Genomic DNA, 12,500 nt, shown 5'->3' on the forward strand with positions numbered 1-12,500 from the left:
CCTAACCTCCTCGTAGGACCCCTATATGCTTCCTTCATCCCCTGCCTTGGCACTCCCTCTGTTTAGCCTTGATTTCCTTTCTGAGTATGGGGATCAAGTGTCTAATGGAGTATTCATCGCCTCTCAGTCCTCCCTAAGGGAATGACCCCCCCTTAGGGTTGCGTCCGAGAGTGAGGTTAGGCTAGCCCTTCCTCTATGGCTAGGAATAGTCTATGACCGTCCTGCCATAGCGATATGTCTTCTATCCTTCCTAGTCCAGGGCTTCTAGCCCTGTTCTAGGTTAGGTTTTGGAAGGTTACTCTGTCCCCTGCTGAAACTGTACCCATGCACCGTTTCAGCCTGGCGGCCTTATCTTAGGTTAGGGAGTGTCCTCCCTTTCCCTAGTGGCCGCTCTGGTACAGAACCCCTTCCTTGGAAGACTCTTCTCTTCTCCCCTCCCCACCTATCTCTTGTATAGCCTAGCCTACACTTAGGTTAGTCTATACCCATCTGTCCCCTGTCCTACAACTCCTCCTTAGGGTGGAGTAATAGGGCTACCTTGAGCTTCCTTGTGCAGTCCGCTCTGGTACATATACCCTTCATAGTGTCCTATGGGGTTAGCCACTGGATGCGTTCTGCATGTGGAGGTCTCTCCCCTCTTGGGTGTCCCCTAGCCCTCCCTTGGGCTACCCTGCCCCCGGTCCCCTGCGACCCCAGCTCCTGGGTGATAGAGCCTGCCTCTATCATGGGTACACCCTCTCAGGGGGGGATGTTTGGAATCCATGACTGGACTTCTTACATCCCTCCCCCTGTCTCTCTCTCTATCCGGGTGCCGGTCCCTTGCCGCCTCCACTGTCGGCGATACCTGCCTCCTACCTTGGTGACTCTCCCCTACCCTCATGCCGCCAGCCCCTCCGCTTGCCGGGAGACTGTCGACCGCCGCCGGCTCCCGCCAACGGCCTTCCTTCTTCCTCCTAGCTTCACCGTCCGCCTGCCGGTCGGCCACCGGAGTGCCGGCATTTACTGCCGGTAACCTGGTTCAGCTATAACCATTCCTTATCCCAGTCACCAATCCGGCATCCTCCGACCGCCGGAGCCGCCGCTCCTCTGCCGGCGTGCCGCCGTTGTGCCGGCGGCCGCCACCCTGGTATTACTCTTGACTTACATTTTGTCTGTCCTAATGCCGGAAACTCTGCTGGAGCGGCCTCCGGCGTGCCGGAGGTCTGCCGGAACCTCCCGGAGGCGTCAAGGATACTTGCACCCCCTTCTCCCAGCTATCACTTGTATACTGATAGCCCTACACTGCAAACAGATAGCCTGTTTACACTCTTTAGATCAGTGCCTTGGTACTGTTCTATTAGTAATCATGCTGTCCCTTTGCATTCTTCAATATTCCAGCATGCTGCGTGCATCTTAGCGCGGCTGGTTGCCGGGAGCAGTTACCCTAAGGGACCTGTTAGTTCCCCAAATTGGGGACTGAGTGATCTCAGTCCCAAACTTATCCTTGGTTTTCCATGGAATTCCATTGCCCTGTGGAATTTCAGGGAATACTATCCTGTGCCTTCGGCCATCTCGGATTACCCAGGGATAATGCTTGCGGTAGCCAGACGGGCGAGATGCATGGAGTATGTTCTCTTTACTACTTCAATCTCTATGCATCACACCCTTTCTTTAAGTTAATATTAATGATTAATCTTAACTTAGCTTAAGAACCATTCTTATGACTCCCCCATACTCATTTTCTCTTTCTTCCACAGGAGGAGCAGATGAAGTGTGACTTCGACTTCTGCGCTGTGAAACGCCCGCACTTCTACGGGCATACGGCTTGCAGGACTCACGCCCCTTGTGCTAACAAGAAAGGGGATCTGAAATTCTGGGACCCACTGGATTGTACAGTCTGCCAGGCTCAACTAGTTGATGCCTTCCATAACCCTCCCTCAGCGGAGGTCAGGGACACTTCTCGGGAGAAGCTACGCAAGTGGGTGCGTGGCTTCCAGAAGAATGCCACCGGACCGTACTTGGCCACTGAAGAAATGAGGTCACTCTTGTTCCCTAAGGCCTCCCCTGATTCAGTGGTACCCAAGGATGTGATTCCCACTGTCCAAATTACAGTGGAACCTGATGTTGTCATGGCTCAGTCCATGCACGAGTGCCGCCTGGATTCTGAAGATGACGAACATATGTCGGACGTCTCGGAAGACACAGAGAAGACTCTTATGGCTCAAGGAGCTGAAGATGATGAAGACCAGGTGGAATACGCCGAGTCGGAGCAAGAGGTCGCTCCTCCTTCCATCTCCGCTCCTACTCCTACACCGACGGAAGTATCTATCCCGTCTACCTCCACGACCCCGGATCCCTCTTCTTCCACTCAAGAAATGATCCGGTTGATTAGAGCCGTCATGGACGACAGGTTAAAGGAGAATCAGGAGTTCATCAGGTCCATGATGGGATCCAGAGAACCGAAGAGGATTTCGGTTAAGGATCTCCCCGCTTGCTCACATGCCAACCCGTGGAGGTATGCTGAGCATATGGTTATCGCGACCGGCAGGATCTTTGTCAGCGACAAGATCGGCACGGTCCCTTTGGAAGACGTGGAGTTCTTCCCAAACTTTGAGGCCTACCCGGACTGTTACGTCCGACTTCGTTCCGAACCTGCCTCTAAGGATGAGACCGAACCCAAGGAAGAGATAGTGTTCGATCTCGCGAAGGCCCAGGCTATGCTAGCCAACACATTCAAGAGTAGGGGTTTTACCTGCTCCAAGCTTCCGGCCCTGAGCAACAAGCACCCTACTTATGTCGCACCTGAAAATGCGGTTCTTCCATTCTTGGAAAAGGCCTTCACTGCGTGCCTTAAAGCTGTGGAAGAGGGGAAAGCCTGCCCTGCACTGGAGGAGTGCAGACCCTTCTCCATAGTCACTCCCCCTGACGCTCGACACTGGAAGGATATCCAGCACACTTTCGTCGTGGGAAAGCTAGATCCTGACGTCGCCGGACGTCAGTTTAACGAAGACCTCCCTAAGCTCAACGATCACCTCCTTCGTCGGGAACAAGATACGAAGGAGAGGCTCGCAGCATCTATGTCTCACCAAGTCCAACTTGAAATTATGGCCTGTGACACCAGAGTACCAGACCACTACATGGTACTCTCCAAATCCCACATGACAACCGTGATGAAGGACTTGTACCACTTCATAAAGGCTCGGAGAGCCTGTCGTGAATTCGTGTTCGCAGGTGCCACTGTGAAACACGAACCCCGGAGGCTGATTTCCTCCAACATCTGGGGCAAACACCTCTTTCCTTCTGACCTTGTGAAGGAAATCACCGACAAAGCCGCCACGGAGAATAGGAACCTTCTCCACAAGTGGGGCATGTCAAGAAAAAGGAAACCCTCTCAGGACGACGGACCTCAACCTAAGAGGAAATCCCAAAAACAGAAACCCCAGCAACGTCAACCAAGACGTCAGTTTCCGGGACCCGCTACCTCCCAAGTGGCAGCTCAGCCACAACAGACCTTTCAATTGGTCACCCAACCGGTGTTGTCACAGTCACCGGTCTTCACCCCTGCTTTCGAGCAACAGACAACTACCTTTCGTCCCAAAGGTAGAGGCTCGAACAGAGGTGCAAGCAGAGACGCATCTCGCCGTCCCTCCAGAGGCAGAGGAGGAAAGGGAGCTAGCGGCCGAGGCAGCAAGCCCTCGGGACACCAGAAGCAATGAAGTGCTTCCGGTGGGAGGAAGACTCCGCCAATTCCAGGATCGTTGGACCTTCGATCCCTGGGCACACAGCATCGTCAAGAAGGGTCTAGGCTGGAGTTGGACTCAACCACCCCCAACCTTCCAGCAATTCTTCCAACAATCAACCCCCCTTCTGGAAGAATATGTCCTAGATCTCTTGAACAAGAAGGTGATAAGGAAGGTAAAGTCCACCAGGTTCCAAGGGAGACTGTTTTGTGTCCCCAAGAAAGACTCCGACAAACTCAGAGTCATTCTGGACTTATCCCCCCTCAACAAGTTCATAGCGAACGACAAGTTCAAGATGCTGACTCTTCAACAGATAAGGACCCTTCTGCCTCGAGGTTCCTACACGGTCTCCATAGACCTGGCGGATGCCTACTGGCACGTTCCAATGAACCATCACGCTTCCTCCTACCTAGGATTTCGACTCCAAAGGAAAAGCTACGCCTTCCGGGCCATGCCCTTCGGCCTCAACGTGGCCCCTCGGATCTTCACAAAGCTGGCGGACGCCATAGTACAACAGCTCCGCCTCCGAAACGTCCAGGTGATGGCCTACCTCGACGACTGGCTAGTCTGGGCTCCATCGCCCGAAGATTGTGTAAAATCTTGCAACAAAGTCACCCAGTACCTAGAACACCTGGGATTCAAGATCAACGAGAAGAAATCTCGCCTCTCTCCAGCTCAGAAGTTCCAGTGGTTGGGAATCCAATGGAACCTTCAGTCACACCGCCTTTCCATCCCCCAGAAGAAAAGGAAGGAAATAGCAGGGTCTGTCAAGCGACTGCTGAAATCCAAACGAATTTCAAGACGCCAGCAGGAACGAGTTCTAGGCTCTCTACAGTTCGCCTCAGTGACAAACCCAGTGCTTCGTGCACAGCTAAAGGATGCCGCGGGAGTCTGGAGACGTTCTGCATCCATCGCTCGAAGAGACCTCAAGAGACGGCTTCCAAACAGACTTCGACTTCTCCTAAAGCCGTGGTCAGAAGCAAAGGCCCTGAAAAGGTCCATGCCTCTCCAACACCCTCCTCCATCACTCAACATCCACACGGACGCTTCGCTGGAGGGTTGGGGAGGTCACTCCCACCAAAAACAGGCTCAAGGCACCTGGTCTCCCCTGTTCAAGACGTTCCATATAAACATCTTGGAGGCCATGGCGGTCCTTCTAACTCTGAAGAAATTATCTCCGCCGCCCTCGATCCACATTCGTCTAACCCTAGACAACTCGGTGGTAGTTCGTTGTCTCAATCGCCAAGGCTCAAGATCGCCCCAGATAAATCAGGTGCTTCTCCCAATCTTCCGTCTGGCGGAGAAGAAGAAGTGGCACCTGTCTGCAGTTCACCTACAAGGATTCCGCAACGTGACAGCGGATGCTCTATCGCGGACAAACCCGATAGAGTCGGAATGGTCTCTAGACGCAAGATCATTCTCCTTCATCTCTCACCAAGTCCCAGAACTTCAGATAGATCTCTTTGCAACGAGCGACAACAATCAACTTCCTCGGTATGTGGCCCCGTACGAGGACCCCAAGGCAGAAGCAGTGGATGCCATGTCACTGGACTGGAACAGATGGTCCAAGATCTACCTGTTCCCTCCCACCAACCTTCTGTTGAAAGTCCTCTCCAAACTGAGAACCTTCAAAGGGACAGCGGCCCTAGTGGCTCCCAAGTGGCCCCGGAGCAACTGGGACCCCCTGGTCCTGGAGCTGCAGCCCAAGCTGATCCCTCTCCCGGGCCCAGTTCTCTCTCAACCAGTACAGAAGTCGACTGTCTTCGCTTCATCATCGAAAATCAAGGACCTTCATCTCATGATTTTCTCTCCCTAGCCGCAAAGAAGAGGTTTGGGATCTCGAAGAAAAGTCTGGACTTCCTAGAGGAATACAAGACCGAATCCACAAGACGGCAATACGAATCATCCTGGAGGAAATGGGTCTCCTTCGTCAAGACAAAAAATCCTAAAGAAATCACGATTGATTTCTGCATGTCCTTCTTTATTCACCTTCATGGACAGGGATTAGCAGCCAATACGATTTCAACCTGCAAATCAGCCTTGACCAGACCAATTCTATATGCTTTCCAAATTGATCTGTCCAGCGACATCTTCAACAAACTACCGAAAGCATGTGCTCGCCTACGCCCAGCACCCCCACCGAAACCGATCTCCTGGTCACTAGACAAGGTGCTCCATTTCGCCTCCAACTTGGATAATGATTCATGCCTTCTCAAGGATCTGACTCAGAAAGTTATATTTCTCTTTGCTCTTGCTTCGGGAGCTCGAGTCAGCGAAATAGTGGCATTATCAAGAGAAGACGGACACATCCTGTTTACCGATACAGGAGAAGTTACCCTCTCCCCTGATCCGACGTTTCTCGCCAAAAATGAATTACCCACCAAAAGATGGGGCCCCTGGAGAATATGCCCCCTGAAGGAAGATGCCTCTCTATGCCCAGTAGAGAGCCTCAAGGTCTATCTTCGCAGAACTTCGAACTTTGGTGGAGGCCAACTCTTCAAAGGAGAAACATCGGGCAGCGACCTGTCACTGAAACAATTAAGAGCGAAAATCCCCTACTTCATTCGCAGAGCAGATCCTGACAGTACACCCGCTGGTCATGATCCTAGGAAAGTTGCATCATCTCTGAATTTCTTTCAGAGTATGGACTTTGAAAGCCTTAAGAACTTCACAGGCTGGAAGTCCTCGCGCGTTTTCTTTAAACATTATGCGAAACAAGTGCACGAAGTCAAACATTTTGTGGTAGCCGCAGGTAGTGTTATGAAACCTGCACCTAACTCTGCGTAGAACAGTGAGTTACTTGGGACTCTAACTCTTCGGGTGCCTATGTTGACCCTCGAGCGATACATAGTGATGTCGAAAACACTTAGTGCTTTTATAACTGTTCTTATCCCAGGTGAAATGTCATAGTTGTGACACAAGTGCCACATGCCCTGAGCATGATGTGTTTTATTCAAAGACTTGCGTTCCTCGAGAACGAGTGCCTACTAATAAACTTGAAATTCCTTTTCAGATTTAGGAGCAAGTCTTTATTACTATGTACATTTTTATTACTGTAAATAAACTTTACTTATTGCTGTAATTTATTTAATTTCTGCATTTGTGAAATAAAATTTCTATTTTATTATCTGTGCGTCTCAATCAGCTCCTACTTACTATGAAATACATGCCTGTCATAGTTTTATTATCCCCTTTTTCCTTATGGTTATGGAGAAATTAAGATACTAACTCTTAATTTATATTCACTCTGATTATGTAATGTTCCAATACGAATACTTACTCTTCATACCCTGGAGATGAATCATCTATCTCAACATACAGTGCCCAACCACCACTGGTCTGCTTTTCAGAATGTTCCTATACAAATACCAAACATTCAGCTTCATCTCCAAGTTCTTCAAGTTCTTCTATCAGGATGAATAGTCCTTCAATACCACTTTGACGTCGGCATGGCCCGTGGGAACTTCACTGCCAAGGGGGGCAGGATGCTTCTTCCCTACGGTTCTTTACCAAGATTACTATGCTAACTTGTCAATGCCTTGGCACTTACTATTAGGGGAAAATCTACCACGATACATTGATTCTCTGGTATTCTTCCATCAGGACGCCATGGCTTGAGCCCAAAAAACGGATTTTGAGCGAAGCGAAAAATCTATTTTTGGGTGAGATAGCCATGGCGTCCTGATGGACCCTCCCAGCTACTTCGTCCAGTTTTAGGTCCCACCCTGCTCTGCTGTATCATGGTGATGGGCAAGCAACTGGCTTCAGGATAAAGACGGACGTGACGTCATTTAAGCAATGGCGCCCGTTTGTTTACGTCTCGAGTATCAGTAGTAGCCACGAATGAGATTAGCTATGGAACGGCTCCCAGCTATTCTCAACCCTTACACACCGAAGCATTAACTCTGTTCGGGGTGTAGATAGCTATGTGGCGCGTTAATACATGCGTCCCCTGTTGATATACGATGTCTTAAAAGGGAAACCTTTAGGATACTCGCTCCAGAAGTTAGAATTCTGTGATAACCTGTGGTTAAATTCTCTGGGAATATCTTAGTAGTTATTTACCCAAGGAAGCTACCAAAAAGGAACCTTCCATCAGGACGCCATGGCTATCTCACCCAAAAATAGATTTTTCGCTTCGCTCAAAATCCGTTATTTGAGTATCAAAAATATATATGGCTTATTTGAATATATATATATACATATATATATATATATATATATATATATATATATATATATATATATTTATATATGTACAGTATATATACATATATATATATATATATATATATATATATATATATATATATATATATATATATATATATATATATATATATATATGTATAGTATACATTATATACATACATATATATATATATATATATATATATATATATATATATATATATATATATATATATACATGTGTGTGTGTATGTGTGTGCGTGTGTGTTTGTGTATAACCAGATACAGAAACTTTATCAAACCACATAAAAATGTTAAGGCCAAAATTATATATCAATCTTTTATGTTTGCAAGTCTGCATGAATATTTCTTTACATCTTTCACTTTAAAGGTAACATATCATTAAAACATCCATTCCTAACATGAATATAATTATACTGATATTACTAATTATAATAGAATAATTTATTAGCTACCTACCTGAAATTCATTCGAAACTAAAATATAACTTTTCAAAAAATAGCTTATTCACAGATTATTTTTTTTTCAAAGGCCGCTATCATAAAAGTAAACACGAAAACTAACATTCATTTGTATTCAGTTCATAAATCTCAAAGGAATATTCACTACATCATAGCAAAAAAAAAAAATTGTATATATCTATTTCATCCGAACCTGAATATTATATAATAGTAAGAGGATTTTCACAGGGACCCTATGATGTTTCATTAACGATACTTATTCATTATGTTATTTGTGGCCTACGGTGAGATATTTCATCAAATGAGGTTGCAACATAAATCCCTGATTGACAATGGGCCTAACCTGTACACACGCATACATACAAACGCACACACAGACACAGACACAAAACATTGAACACTAATACAATCCAGTAACAGAAATTAATACCATATTTTGCGATTGTGAAATGTGTATGGTGATCAGGTACATAATCGCATGATTGGATGTTTAAATTATAATCAATGTGCATTCTATGGTGATTACTGTCGTTATGTAATCGGAAGAGTGATCGATGATGGGAAAACTGAATTATAATGCAAATTTTGCAATAAATTATTTCGGTTATCATTGAAAATAATATTCGATTTCATTGACGAATAATGTGCATATACAGTATGTCAATGTTACTGATAATATTTCACAGGCGGAACCGAGTTGAAAGAGAATAATGGTATGGTATTGGATATTATTTATTGTTCCTTTTACAGAAGTATTTTACTATTCTCTTGAGAATAATAGTGGACAAAATACTTAATCTCTCTCTTTAAACATAACGTTTCCATATTAAGGTATTAAATTTTTTTCATTTCATGGTTAGGGAATTTACAAGAGTTGGGTGAAAAAATGAATACTTATAAAGCGTCTTGACATTTCCGTAATTGTGCCTACTATGGTTAGCAAAACATCATCCTGTCACTTGAAAAAGGGAAAGAGTTCCTATTACATCTATTGCAGCGTTTTATATATGTATGTATATATATATATATATATATATATATATATATATATATATATATATATATATATATATATATATATATATATATATATATATATTCAAATAAGCCATATATATTTTTGATACATTAATGTCTGGATTCTCTTAACAACCTCGGGATCAGAGCCCCAGGCGAAATCACTCAAAGACAAGAGCTTGGCTCCGGCCGGGAATCGAACCCTGGTCGGCAAGCTTGTACAGAGAGTGACTAACCCACTTGGCCACGAAGAAAGATAAAAAGTCAATGACAATTCTTCGGTACTTATACCTGTCGAATTCAGGTATTTTGTACTTAGAATTGAAATCAACCCATCTTCACCATCGTAGCTAATTGGTAGTTTGTTACTTGGCATTCAATTAATGATAAATTTTGCACATTTTTACGTGTTTTTCATATTCAAATAAGCCATATATATTTTTGATACATTAATGTCTGGATTCTCTTAACGACCTCGGGATCAGAGCCCCAGGCGAAATCACACAAAGACAAGAGCTTGGCTCCGGCCGGGAATCGAACCCTGGTCGGCAAGCTTGTACAGACAGTGACTAACCCACTTGGCCACGAAGAAAGATAAAAAGTCAATGACAATTCTTCGGTACTTATACCTGTCGAATTCAGGTATTTTATACTTAGAATTGAAATCAACCCATCTTCACCATCGTAGCTAATTGGTAGTTTGTTACTTGGCATTCAATTAATGATAAATTTTGCACATTTTTACGTGTTTTTCATATTCAAATAAGCCATATATATTTTTGATACATTAATGTCTGGATTCTCTTAACGACCTCGGGATCAGAGCCCCAGGCGAAATCACACAAAGACAAGAGCTTGGCTCCGGCCGGGAATCGAACCCTGGTCGGCAAGCTTGTACAGACAGTGACTAACCCACTTGGCCACGAAGAAAGATAAAAAGTCAATGACAATTCTTCGGTACTTATACCTGTCGAATTCAGGTATTTTGTACTTAGAATTGAAATCAACCCATCTTCACCATCGTAGCTAATTGGTAGTTTGTTACTTGGCATTCAATTAATGATAAATTTTGCACATTTTTACGTGTTTTTCATATTCAAATAAGCCATATATATTTTTGATACATTAATGTCTGGATTCTCTTAACGACCTCGGGATCAGAGCCCCAGGCGAAATCACACAAAGACAAGAGCTTGGCTCCGGCCGGGAATCGAACCCTGGTCGGCAAGCTTGTACAGACAGTGACTAACCCACTTGACCACGAAGAAAGATAAAAAGTCAATGACAATTCTTCTGTACTTATACCTGTCGAATTCAGGTATTTTGTACTTAGAATTGAAATCAACCCATCTTCACCATCGTAGCTAATTGGTAGTTTGTTACTTGGCATTCAATTAATGATAAATTTTGCACATTTTTACGTGTTTTTCATATTCAAATAAGCCAAAAGAATATGGCCGAAATATGTCGACGATCTCGACAATCTTGATACAGAAAGAAGCCATTAAAACAGTGAAACCTTTTAAGGGAATCACCATCATTTCAAAACGTCGTAGCCCTGTCATAGAAGAGATGGAACGACTTTTGCTAATCTGGATCAAGGACAGAGAGATTGTTGGCGACACCATCACCGAAACTATCATCTGCGAGAAGGCGCACGCCATTTTCACTGACTTGAAGGACGCGAGCTCGGGGGGTGATGCTGGGGAGAGTTCAACCGAACGTTCCTCAGACGATTTCAAGGAATCTCGTGGCTGGTTTGAAAAATTTAAGAAATGGTCCGGGATTCATTCAGTTGTTCGCCACGGAGAGGCTGATACTGCGGACACAAAGGCTGCAGCTAACTTTGTGAAGAGCTTTGAAAGGACCATGCAGGAAGAAGTCTACGTAGAGCAGCAGGTGTTCAATTGTGATGAAACCGGGCTTTTTTGGAAGAAGATGCCCAGTCGAACCTACATCACCGCCGAAGGGAAAAAATTGCCTGGGCATAAGCCAATGAAGGATTGGTTGACTCTTGCCCTATATGCCAACGCTAGCGAGGACTTTAAAGTCAAGCCCTTATTGGTTTACCATTCAGAGAACCCTAGGGCCTTTAAGGCACAGAATGTGGATGAGGACCAGCTTCATGTTTTCTGGAGATCCAATTCGAAGGCCTGGGTCACTAGGCAGTTCTTTGTCCAATGGGTTAACCAAGTTTTTGGTCCTCCTGTGAAGAAGTATCTTCATGAGCAGATATTGCCTTTAAAGTGCCTGCTATGCCTTGACAATGCACCCGCTCACGCCCCCGGACTTGAAGATGATATCTTCGAAGAATTCAAGTTTATAAAGATGCTGTATCTTCCACCGAATACCACCTCTATCCTCCAGCCAATGGACCAGCAAGTCATCTCGAACTTCAAGAAGCTCTACACCAAGCACCTATTCAAGCAGTGCTTTAATGTCACGCAAAGCACAAACTTAACTTTGCGAGAATTTTGGAAAAGCCACTTTAACATCGTGCACTGCTTGAAGATCATAGATCAGGCTTGGGTGGGATTAACTCAACGAACCCTCAATTCTGCCTGGAAGAAGCTGAGGCCTGATGCAGTTTCTCCCCGAGATTTCGAGGGTTTTGACCCCGAACCTGATCCCGTGGTGGGTGCAGTGGAAGACGTAGAGGAAATCGTCTCCCTTGGCAAGTCCATGGGTCTGGAGGTCGACGCAGATGACATCACGGAACTCGTCGCCGAACATCACGACAAACTTACTACAGAGGAGCTCAAGGAACTCCATGCTATGTCTGAGCACATGAGTGATGACGAGGAAGGGATCGAGGAGGTAGAACATGTGTTAGGTTCGGCGCAAATAAAAGAGATGTTAGGAAAATATCAAGACGTGGTCGACTTAATCGACAAATACCATCCAAAAAAATTGCAGGGTTTTCGTGTAGTTGCGCAGTTCGATGATGTTTGCCTAACTCATTTTCGAAACATTCTGGAAAGCCATACCAAGCAACTTTCTATCGATAGCTTCTTTAAAAAAAACTACGAAGCGAACTCGTGATGAAGAGGAAGGAAGTGGTTCAAAGAAAACGGCAAAGAGTGAAGAGTAA

Source organism: Palaemon carinicauda, chromosome 11, assembly GCF_036898095.1.
Source record: "Palaemon carinicauda isolate YSFRI2023 chromosome 11, ASM3689809v2, whole genome shotgun sequence".
NCBI classification, from domain to species: Eukaryota; Metazoa; Arthropoda; class Malacostraca; order Decapoda; family Palaemonidae; genus Palaemon; species Palaemon carinicauda.